This window comes from Ptychodera flava, chromosome 20 (assembly GCF_041260155.1).
Source record: "Ptychodera flava strain L36383 chromosome 20, AS_Pfla_20210202, whole genome shotgun sequence".
Lineage (NCBI taxonomy): Eukaryota > Metazoa > Hemichordata > Enteropneusta > Ptychoderidae > Ptychodera > Ptychodera flava.
This window is the reverse complement of record NC_091947.1, coordinates 29,309,920-29,323,293: the sequence shown is the minus strand read 5'-3', so window position 1 is coordinate 29,323,293 and position 13,374 is coordinate 29,309,920.

Sequence of the window (13,374 nt, the reverse complement as noted above, 5' to 3'; positions counted from 1 at the left end):
TTTTACCTGGAAGCAGTGGTGTTTTCTTGACACCCTGTCCCACCCCACCCCCACAGAGGACGGGGCAGTGTGTCCTCTGAGCTAATGGATATGTCACTGACTGAACAAAGGTCGCTTGGGCACAAAACTACACTATTGCATGGTATGGTATAACGTAAACTTTCCATAGTAATGTATAAGCACTGCACATGCAGTGATACAGGGCTAACATGGCGGGAGGGATATGGACTATTATGTGCCCAAGTGATCTTTCTCTCTCTACCCCCCAGTTTGTATGGTTGAGTACATATTTTGTAGAATGTTATGAAATGCGCAATCTGTGGGGCAATCGTCGGCAAGTGTGTCAATCTGAAAGAAATTTGACATAGACAAAAATGTTGTTGATCACTTTAGTTTGAAATCTGCTGTCTCCTCTGAAGCAACATACTGAGAACAATATGCTAACTGAAGGCAAAGAATAGAGCCAATCTCTATGTCAAGGTTACAGCTGATTGACATGTATATGTGCCTGCTACATGTGTACTTGTATAGGTATGCTGGTTTCTTGTGAGGATGAATAATTCCATGTTGTGATCCAAGTTTTCTGGTTTGCAAATTATTGACGTATGATTAAATGCTATTCAGGTGTGAAAAGTATCAATGTTGACAATCCGTTTTGCACTGCTAAATGACACATCCCAAGTTGTGCTTTTTGATGGAACATCTATTAGGTAAGTTTACAAATGTGTTTTCAGCATGAAGGAAAGCACAGGGAGGATTGTTTCTGATCCTCACAAACACCAATGTAGAACAGTCACTTCGAAACCTTTTCATGCTTTTTTTTTTTAAAAAGATAAATTTATTTCCACATAGTCACAAATAAAACAAATCTACATAACTGTGAATGCATTAAAATTACAGTGCCTCTTGTCTGAAGACAAAAAAACAAATAATCAGCTGTTTAATTGCAAAGATCATCATATGAATGCATTCAGGATGCATTCTTCTCCTTCAAGTCTTACAAGGCTTGAAAACTTTGTGATAAAATCCTCAGTTTTGTTCTTCATCTTATAAGTGAAATATAATGTATTCATCCATGAGGAGAGAGAACATTTCAATTGCATGACAGGATTGAAGGGAAACTTTAATCCCATCAAGAGTAACCGAATTTCGAATATTCCAAACTGTATATTTTACAAAGGAAGTAATACAGTAAATAATGTCAGATGTTGCATTATTATCATTTTCGATTCCTGCAATTGCTAATCTTTTGATATTGATATTATTATCAAAGTTGTGTTTTCTGACAAAGAAACAAATACATTTCTGCCAGATTTCTTTAACATATTTACACTCAAATAAGATGTGTTCCAGTGTTTCTTCTTGGCCACAAATATGACATTTCCCATCACTTAAATTGAAAGTTTTGGCTAAGCTTCCTGTGACTAGGCCTCGATGGAAAATCTTCCAATTTAAATCATTTACTGAATTGCTGACAATTCCTGTTGAATTAAGACGGCTGAATAGAGTAGCTTTGTAACTGTCAGTGAGACTTAGATTCTCAGCCCATTTTTGACCAATCTGACCTTTGACTGCATGCCATTTCTTATCAACTAATTTCCAATAAAGTGACTTAGTTTTGACATCACTTTTTGTCAGACCATAATTCTCTAAGTCTAAAATATCATAGTTTTCTTCATTTTGGATGTTTGAAGAGATGATTTGTTTCCAGGAATCTGGAATAGCATTGAGGAGTGTTTCATACTCTGTCTTGATTTCCTCTTGCACATGTCTTATTGTACCTCCTCTAATTTTTGCAATTATTTCCCATGGTTGAAGCCAGTCATTTCTGTCATCATTCCAGATGTCCCTAAGCCTTAAAATGCCACTCTTTGACCATTTTTCATAAAAGAGGACACTTCCTTCATTCTTAATATTGTCATTATACCACAGAACTTCTCTAAGAAGATTCTGTTTTGATGTTTGTAGATTCAGTCTTGTAAGTCTAAGTGATTTCCAGGTATTTAACATATCCCCATACACCATTGGGGTTCGTTTGTTGTTGACTTTGAAATTGAGATGGAGGTAGTGATAATCACTATTCAGTTTATTGTCATAATTCGCTATGAAATATTTTGATAAGCTGGCCCATTTAGGGGTCCCTTTATCTGGATTTTTCTCAAATAATTTCATAAGCCACTTTAATTGGAGTGCATTAATTTTTTCTTCAATGTCGACAACTTTTTTGCCACAGTCATCATATCTTTGAATGAAAATGCCTTCACCCATGGCCCCCATCAGAGCGCCACCAACGACAACAAAGGAAATGTCTGCGAGACATCTCGAATACGTAGTGTACATTAGGACTGACGCCGCGCCCATGATGAACACCCATGGTCTTACATCTGTACATTGGAATTCTTGTTTCCATACAAGTTATAGGCAAGGATGCGATATTGTCAAGGAAACTGCAAAAAGCTATTTTTCAAACAAGTCAAGTTTTTCCATAGAAAAATGTGGTCCATAAAGACTTAGGCCTAAAGATACTTCAGACGGAACACTTTGGCTTGTCACTTAGGCCTATGTTGAAATTTTAGTATACTAGTAAAACACAAACACCTAACGTAAGTTTAAGCTGAACAGAAAAGCATGCTGTCATCACATGTATATAAAGTACCGACACGAAGATCTGTTTATCGGTGAAACAATGGCACTTATAATTTGTTTTGTTCTCAGTTATAGGCTAATTCTCTCATCGAGAACTTCCGAATCTCACTTGTCTCTTGTGATTTGCAATCGGTTAACACGTAGGCCCACACTTTAGAGAAATGTATGATCATGAATAAGGGTGCAAAATTCAAGTTTCAAGTAATTAGGCCTACCGCAATTTTACAAACAATATTGATCTTCGGTTGGCCATTTCTAACGTGGAAGCTTTCATGATCCTTGGCTTATAATTAGAATATTTCCAAAGTTGCATGTAATTTTGGCAAAAGAAACTTGCAATAGTCACGTAGCCAAGAGAGGGTACGCCGCTTTCGCGTTTCTCCCACATTTTAGACCGAACCGTTACATTACACGATTTAGATCAGCAAACCTCATAATTCGTGCATGTAAAAACTCCTGTATCACGGCGGAGATTTTGTCAAATAAATACACTGTTTGGGTGGTGCCTTCTATATCAAAACATGAACTGGACCTACGTATACGTAGACCTAATACCCATCCAAAAGAAGCCACGTTGTTTAAACGCGCAAGTTGTTACACTTTTTTTTGCTGGAAATGCGAAATTAAGGCCTCAAGTTGACGGTTTTCGAAAGGTCCGATTTCAAATGACGTCATAGCCATCATTATGCAAAGTTAATATTTTGTCAATATATATATATATATATATATATATATATATATATATATATATATATATATATATATATATATATATATATAGGCCTATGTATATATATTTTGATATATATAAATTTATATATATATATATTATATATATATATAATATATATATATATATATATATAATATACTTATATATCAAAATTTCCGCTGTGATATAGGAGTGTTTAGGCCTACATGCACGAAATATCAGGTTTGCTGATATATATATATATATATATATATATATATATATATATATATCAATCTTCCACTTGAGGTCCGATCCTCCCCTACTCTCTCTTATTTTAAAACGCACCTTTTTAAATTAGCCTTTAGTTAATCTATTTATGTACTTTTTGGGTGATTTAAGGTTACCAGTTGAGTTGTTGTGCAAAGTGTTGTGTTTGTTGAATTTTAAATTTTTATTACTTGTACATTTATTACTTTTTACATTTTTAAAATAGTAGTGTAATTTTATAGCATCTTTGATCAATTTTTATCACAGTGGATAAAGACGCTTTATAAATAAATTATTATTATTAGGCCTATTATTATTGTACTTGGGCCTCAGCCCAAGTACATTTGTTTTCATTCCGTGGGAAAAAACTGTAAGGTATAACCATTTCTGGCTGAGACCAGGGAGGGCAAAATGTATTGGCTTCATCTTTCTTGGCATAATAAATGGCGTAATGATGTTAACTGAATGGAAGTTCTGCTCTCAGCCAGTCTTGAATAAGTGAGATGTGAATATAATGCTTCTCTATCTGAGTTTTTGCCACAAAATCTTCTGAATATAATCAAAATGTGCATCGAAATGCAACAATTAATGCACCCTCCGTTTCCTAGGCGATGGCACGACCCTTGCTACACCCACTGGACGAGCCAAAGTGGGAGGGGTAATTTCGGTTTGGTCGAACAGGAGGGCTCGAGACCAGAATTTAACATTTAAACTTGAAACATGTTTAATCACTGACAAGATGTGGATTAGTGTTAATCAAAGAGAAAGTTTGAAAAGGAAAGGTTTTATATCCCGGACACAATGAAAAACATTACGACTGGAAACTGTACCCCCGGTTGAGAATAGTAATGCCCACAGCGATGGAGAACACTTATCCTTGAGCTGAGAAAACCAGACCATCATTTCGAAATAGAGCTGCAGATTCGAGAAGCTCGTTAAAAATAGCTAGGTACACCCCATAAAGGGGTGGTTTCGAGTCTTGAGGGCAAATTTCGCCTCCTTCATTAGAAATCGTACGTTTGTTTTTCCAGGGGAACACATCATTTGACACAAAATTTGCATGAAAAGGGGTCGCCAGTAAGCACGTGGTCAAATCTGGCATAAGAAACAATATGAAATGTTGGGTAAAGCCAGTCCAAAATAAACTGATTTGAACTTTTGTATTTTGTAATTTATACCACTGCAGTAACATGACTTTTTTTGACAACATCACACGATGTAATACGTTTTGAAACTGAATACTCCGACGTATTCTGTGTCCTCTTTGCTAAAAAATACGGTATGCCGATTACCATGTAAGGAGATGATGACGTCAAGACAGATTTGTAGTGCGTTTGGTCTTGGATGGTGCACGAAGTTTTGTCGAGGTAGCTTGTGTATTTATTTCCTAAATGGGAGATATTAGGGTCGATCTAAAAGAAGGCCGAAAAATGTTATGATACTCTAAGCGAGCTGAACTCCAATGCGAATGGTTGGATAATTTGGAGGATGTCTAGACTGATCTCGTCTCATTAAGATTATTTGGCGGTCAGTATTGAATTTCAACTGCGTCACAAGTTTGCGTCGAACGGTCAACGAACGATATTTTAGAAATCTGGAGACATGGCACATCGCAGTTTTATTTTAGTATTTTATTTTTTACAAAAGATGTAAGAAGCAATGATTTTGTTGAAATTCTGAAAAAAATATAGGAAGATTTGATCGCGAACACATTTTCACTTGGGGGTCAACTAGCCCTGCGAACGATGCTGTGTGTTCCGCTACAGCTAACCGCCCCGCTCACCACAGCCCTGCAAAGACCCGTACGTGGGTCGGTGACTTCAAATCCATTTTGGGACTTGACGTAAAAAGCCAAATTACTGCCGAAATTCAGCGTTCTTGGCCCAAGTCGTATCCCAGCCTACCTCAGCTACTCGATCGCTTCCAAAAATGACAGTCTTTTATTCACTTCTCGTAAATAACCGTCGATGTCGGCAACTCTCTCGCTGGCCCTGCGTACGATACTGTGTGTTAGCTGTAGCACATAGCATCGTACGCAGGGCTAGGGGTCAACATGGGGTCGCAGCCATGTTGCCTCAAAACTTATTTCTGTCTGCACTCAAAACTCAAAAATGTCGCATATGAACCTGAAAAATCGATGTAATTTTGTCAAACTTCGGCGAAATTTCAGCCTATAGACAAAATTTCATCTAGGTAAGGTAAATTACTGAAATTTGATCGACAAATAATCCTGAGCTTGAACGTGACAGCTCGCCTTCTCCGGGAAGTCATGCATCCGGCCAGCTGCCCATATGGCCGGGTGCATGAGATTGTTTTCAAGCGACGGCGGCAGACCGTACGGGGCTCTGGATATGAACCTACCGCCGGTGTAGCTGTAATAACTGTTGCGTTGTTTTTAATCACCACGGACGAAGTCCGAGGGGACTTAGGGTGGACCATTTGATATCCTGGGGGGGGGGGGCTTGGAAGATTGGTGGAGAGCCATTATTTTTTTTCCCACGTGCTTCACCATGAATTTTTTTTTTCTACAGGGCATATGCTGGCAACTTTTTTTTTTTCACTTTCCTTCTTCGAGATATATTTTTTTTACCAAATTTCGGTGCAATGTTTGTTTGCTTGGTTTTTCACACCCAGTAACAAGATGCTGTTCTATCGCACACAGACTATATTCAAGAAACTAAATAAAGATATGTAAATACATGTACATTTTTGATTCACTTTACAAAAACATATTTGTAAAATCATGTACATTTATGGCATTTACTTGTCAGTGTTGTCCTTACATTGAAAGTAGCCGAGTAATTTAAGAAAGTAGACGGGTGGACTGCGAGGGAGCGAAGCGACTGAGTGCGAGTGAGCGTAGCGACGAGGCGAGTGAGCATAGCGAACGAGGGGGGGAGAGCGCGAGAGGGGGGTGTCCCCCCTCTCGCAAGGCGAAAATGAAATTTTGGAGTGGAAATGGTTTTCTCTGGTGGCATCTGAGGTGACATTTACAGACTGAAACAGTAGTTTTGTTGTGTGTCTTAGACGTGGCTCACATACAACAAAACAAACAAACATGATTTTGTTTTGTTTGTATTATTTATGACACACTTATGGTTTTATTTGCAGTGAAGATCATAGACATGTGAAGATGTAACATTTAATCTTAAATCACCCGCTGTCTGCTCATTTCATTGCCCATTTCCCATTCTTCATTACCACATAGTAGTTTCCCCAAAACCATCAAACTCATTCGCTTTTGTTAAGAAAAACATTGGTAAGATAATTCACTATAACAGTGTTCGCATTTACGAATAAAACATGCGTATATAGAAAACTCATAACAATGAAAAAATGTGTAGAGAGTCGATCCAATGCGTAATAATATTACGCATTGGATTGAGTCTCTACGCATTTTTTCATTGTTATGAGTTTTCTATACGCAAACGATAATAGTAAAATGTTTGCAGGCTGTCTCTCTTCTTGTGGTATTTTGACAAAATCCATACATTCAGATTTACACATTTCTGGAAAACACTGGTGAGCAATTTCAATTTCAGCATACTTCCTCTAATCATCAGGTCATGTATACTGTACAATTGTTCATATTCAGTTATTGTTCCTCAAGCTTGAAATGGTTTATGCTTTATAAAACTCCAGAGCTGCTGCTTGATTTTTATTGATGCTGCAGTGTGCATCGAACAATTGCCAAGATTTTTTTTTTCCGAGTCGCAATGGTCCATAATTTTTTTCCATCACCCACTTAAAGCCAGATTTTTTTTTTCGAGCAACTCCACCTGGCATCTTTTTTTCCCCCAAATCTTCCAAGCCCCCCCCCAGGATATCAAATGGTCCACCCCTTATAGGTTTGGTCATGTCCGTGCGTCCGTTCACGCCTAGTACCCAACCCCATACAGATGCACGTCGATTTGTTTCACAATGCTTTCAAATTTGGCCGTGTTAGAGGACTTTTTAGTTTACACCTCCATAGACTCCCATGTATAAGGCAGTTCTCCATAGATTCGCATGTATGATGCCAAGAAAAATAAAAATTTAGTTTCTCATCGTATTCATATTGCCTAAAGGATGCAGTGACACAGTTTTTTTGTCCCCACGGATAAAGTCCAGGGGGCTTATAGATTGGCTCATATCCGTCCGTGAGTCCATCAGTGAGTCCATCGGTTCACGCAGATATCTCAGACATTTTGTCAAAATATCATGTGACCTTGGTGACCTTTGACCTCAAATATACATTATTGTCCATAACTCAGTAACCACAAGTGCTAAACCTTTCATATTTGGTATGATGGGACACCTTATGACGCCACATATTGTACGCCATTAATTATGTGCATATCTAATATGAGCGAGCCAATAGAGCAAGAGGTCTGATTTCTGGTATATAGGGATAAGTTAACAATATAATTTGTTTGACAAAACTTCACGTGACCTCAATGACCTTTGACCTCAAATATACATATTTGTCCACAACTCAGTAACCACAAGTGCTACACCCTCATATTTGGTATGAAAGGACACCTTATGACACCATATATTGTACCTCATTAATTATGTGCATATCTTATTTGAGCGAGCCAATAGAGCTAGAGGTCTGATTTTTGGTATATAGGGATAACTTAGCAATATAATTTGTTAGCAATACAATTATTATGACAAACTGTGACGTGACCTCAATGACCTTTGACCTCAAATATATATATTTGTCCACAACTCAGTAACCACAAGTGCTACATCCTTCATATTTGGTATGATAAGACACCTTATGACACCACATATTGTACCTCATTAATTATGCGCATATCTAATTCTGAGCAAGCCAATAGAGCTGGATGTCCGATTTTTGGTATATAGGGATAACTATAGGGTAGAAATCTAAATATGCCCATCTAAAATATTAGACATCTACCATCGAGAACAAAAGAAATTTGCTGTAATTTGAATATTTAAGGAGTTTAAGCAATTCCCGCTATAAATAAAGAACCCCTGCCTCAAACTCCACAAAAGTTGCTAGACATATTTTGCCGTTGTCATGCCATTGCTTCGTTTAATAACCAGTTAATCAAATGCCTCATTGACAGGAGGAAATTCAAGACCATATTTGAATAGTAGTATATATTGTCCTCAAAATTACTCTATCACGGCCCAAGTACTCATTGCCTTCAGCAATACTGCCTTGTTATTATTATTATTATCATTCATCATCATCATCAACAACATCATCATGTATGATTTTCGGATATCACGAGAACCGGAAAACAACGAGATCAGTTCTTTATAGTACTATCACTTTCAAGAAATCTAAGCTATAGGCCCTATAAAGTTCACCTATCCGAACACCTGTTGGCGCTTTAAAAGCTTATGGTCGCACAAGGTCTTCAGTATTTATCAGAACAGCGCATATATGATTAGCTTGTTTGTGAAGGACCTTCATTTTCTACCTTCTGCATAATTTTGGCGTAGCGTTGGTGATTTTTATGCATAGGCCTTCTGTGACATTGTTGTCGGTGTTAGGCGCTACTTCTGGGACCTAAGCTTACGCCTAGTGTAGAAGTGACTGAAGTGTGTCGTCTGCGGCCTCAGGCAGACAGAGACGGTGATGTTCATAACAATTAGGCCTATTAGCCTACTGATGGAGGATACAAAAAAAAATATTCATACACCTTTAGGCCAAAGGACCGGTAAAGCTACAGCCGAGTTTGCTCTTAATACCTACGTCGTCATTACCAGATATATTGAAATATTCTGGCTTTTTTATGAAACATGGAATGTTTTATAAAGCCGAAACAAAATAGGCTTTGGCCTATATGGTTGCATGCCTTAACTAGGCCTACTACAGACATAGGATTGTCGGGTACTATTTTTATTTTTAAAAGGAAGTACCCGTTGAAAAGCGTGCAAAATTGAAAAAACAAAACAAAACAAAACAAAACAAAAACATATAGCCTAGTCCGCTCCGCTGTAGTATGAAAAACATGTTTTTTAAAAATGGCATTGCGAAATAAAAGGCCTAGGCCTAAGGAGTTGGAGGGTAGGCCCTAGGGCTTAATTCAGGTCGATCGGTCGGTCGGATGATTTATAGAGAAACATGTATATTTTTGCTATGCTAATAATTAGCTATGTTAAGATGTGACTGTATAGACTATATACCTATGGAAGGAAAACTTTTAAAAGTTTAGATATTCCGATTGGCTTTGTCGACTCGGTAGACCTACAGACTTAACTGTACCGTGCGCGTGTTGTCATGCGTCCCGGTGGTGGCAGTCTCTGGATGGGTGGGTACCCACGCTCGTTAGCAGAGTTTGAAATGTACCCCTTTTCTCATAGTTTTTCTCTGAAAAACACCCCCTTTCTTGGGAAAATCTGGGAGAAAATCACTGCGAAAAACACCCCCTTTTTTTCCGATATCTGGGAGATTTTGCCTAAATGTTTGCCAAGACATTTGAATACCATAATTTACCAATTGCAATTTCAAAGCAAGTGTGCTGACTTACAATCACCTTCACGATGTGATGTACGGTTCTCCCGGGACGGTTCTGAATCATGGCTTGGGGGGGGGGGGGGAGGGGGGACCGCTGCTGGGTTTTACTCTCTCGAGTGATAAAGCGTCTTGGGAGAAGAACCAGACCTATTTTCGGAGGGTGATCAGAAAAAAGTACCCCTTTTTCTCGATTTCTCGGACCCAGATGTCTCCGTGGTATCCGACGAAAATCACTCCCTTTTCCGCGAAATTTCTAACGAGCGTGCGTACCCAGCTGCTCCGAGACTGCAACGGGTCATGCGTGTCCTTCTTTTTAGCTACATGGTTCAGCCCTACAGATGTTTACATGTAAATCTACTTGTAGGCCTAAACAAGCGACTAATAATATATTATACCTGAGCCAAGCGACTAATAATGTATTATACCTGAGCTGAACTACCCATATACATAGGCCATAGACCTGTCTTTGATGAGGCTTGTATATAAGGGACGATTCAGAATTTACTTCCAGGGGGAGGGTGGAGGATTTTCTATTTTCTCGGTGATTTTTTTCCATGGCCCCCCCCCTAGTAAATTATAGAAAAAATCTATGGCCCCCCCCCTCATCTTTCCTGTTTTTTTTCCATGGCCCCCCCTAATATATACATGCATGCATATACTGTACATTACAGACATATCTAGTCTAACAAGTTGCAGGAACTGTAGGGCCTAGCGGACATTAATCGATGATATAACAAATCATTTCAGGGTTATGTGACTATAAAAAGAATGATTTGCAGGGACTGCAAGTGGCACACTTTTGGAAAGGGTAGCAATAAACATATCTGGTTGTAAATTTCTAAAGAAAAGTTAATTACTGAATATGAATACTTTTTTCGTTATGTCTCACTGATACATATGATGCACACAAAGACAAGCAAAGATGTCAGTTAGAAATGGTGAACAGAAAATCAGGGAGCAGATAATTGGCAAAGTGATATATATCTTGAAGTTTAATGGTACATCATTTGCAGATATCCAGATATTTCTGGAAAGTGAGATGTACATGTACATGCACACATTCAGCATACATTTTCATTTGATGATGCTGAATATTTGCAGACTCACGGTGAAAGTTTTAAACATTAGGAATTAAAATTGGTGAAAGCAACTTGTTTTAATTTTCTCTTTTTTTTCTAATTTGGTATCATAAAACCAAGTAGCTGCCACTGAAAGCAAAAATGCTGAGGAATATTTTAGAACATTTCTTGGACAAAACACCTTATCCAAAACATGAATTCACATTTTATTCTGCTCATTCCATTCACAATCCAATGTTCATATTAAAATGCAGACAACCCTGTGCAAGTCAAAATTCACATTTTGTCAGCAGTATTTTTCAAAATTGACAGAGCATGCATATTTCAAATTTTTTTAACAAACTTTAATTTTAAAATAGTCATGATGCGCATGTTTTCAGATGACACGAAACAATAAATGCTAATTTGTTTTTTTGCCTTTTCTGCCAGCCGCCACTGTGAAATCTTTGATTATACATATCAGAATGAATGGGACACATAAGTATTAGCATCAATACACAATGTGTAAGCCTATCCACATTGCTCCTAGCCTCATACACACTGAGATCACTTCTTGGACTACAGCAAATTTCTTGTGTACACAATATTTCAACAATCCGACACCATAGCATTGGCGCAGTGCCACATGATCTTCTGGATGCACATACAGGATTATTGGAAAATCAACCCTTTTGTAAATTTTTCACCATATATTTTTGACAGTAATACATAATATTTTTATTTTCAAAATTAAAAAACTATTCGCTGAAAAGCACCTTGAAGATGAGACGGCCATAAATTTATTTTCAAAAAGTTTATAGTAGATGTAAGCACTGTAAAAAGTTATGTAGAACATTTAAAAAATTTAGAAAGGGTAAAATTGATGAGAATGAAACAGAAAAAAGGAGCAGAAAAGAAGAGTAGCAGTAGCAGTAGTTTACTCAAAGGATGAAGTGGGTGTATATTTGGGGTAAAAAACCTCAATTTTTGTATTAATGATAAAAATTTATTTAAGTCAAAATCTAGACAGTATTTTCTGAAATGTAATATTTCACTTGAAAGGAGAGTATTCATGTAGAAAAAACAACTATTTTATTTGGCATTATCCATCCTCATTTTAAAATTGTAGGGGTTTAAAGACTGACACTCTAAAAATTGATTAAAATCATGATCAGCAAAATTAAAATGCCTCTTATTCAAATGCCTCTTATTAAAAATGTAAGAGCTTTATTGCCAAACAAAACCAATTGATAGTTGTTGTGTTATATAGCATTTAAAAAACATCATGTGAAATTTCAGAAAATTTGACCCAGTTGGAGTGGAGTTAAATTCTTTGGAAATTTTGAAATTGGGAGGCAAAAGAAGCCAAGAAATCGGGTGATTTGCATACATTTGCATAAATTAACACTTCTTTATCATGCAACTTTCAACTGCTTTACAAGCTACAAGGTAAACCCAACCTTAAAAAGACATTTGCTGTAATTTTAGCATTTGTTCAATGTTCATCTCTGTGTATCAGCATTGTTTTGTTATTCTATCACTACATAGAACACCCAATGCTGTATTTAGCAACATACCAGTGTGAACATAAATGACCATTGTTATTGTTGATAAATGAATTTTAGTCTGGACTTGATCTGAGATCTCTTTTCAACAAAAGCAACCCTGACTGTTCACTGTATGGTTTGTATTGACATGCTAAATACTGGACATTTCATAACGCTTCAGGGAGGAGAACAAGATACTGCTATAGATGAATAAAACAAACCACTGTGAATATTACCGAATTTGGCAGCTAAAGGAGTTTAACTAAACATGTTGAGTTTATCTGTCACCCAGGTAGCGTCTATGGTTCTCTTTTGTAGAGATCAGAAATTCTGGGCAAATATTGAATTGATGTTTTTTTTCCTTGGCCCCCCTAAAAGATTGTGGTATTTTTGTCTGGCCCCCCCTAAATTTTCTTGGGAAAAATGGGTGGCCCCCCCTGAAAATCCTCCACCCCCCCCCCCTGGAAGTAAATTCTGAATCGTCCCTAAAGTGCTGCGAATAGGCCTATAGGCCTAAAGCTGCGAAGTTCCCCTCGACCCTTTGTTCGGGAGTCTGTAAGGTGTAATCATCGCCGTCTCTTATGGCGAGTTATTCAGGTTATTGCGCGATATTGATTTCCGATATAATCGCACCGATGAATACAATGTGAATTATACCCTGACAATATCAAAGAAAAGGCA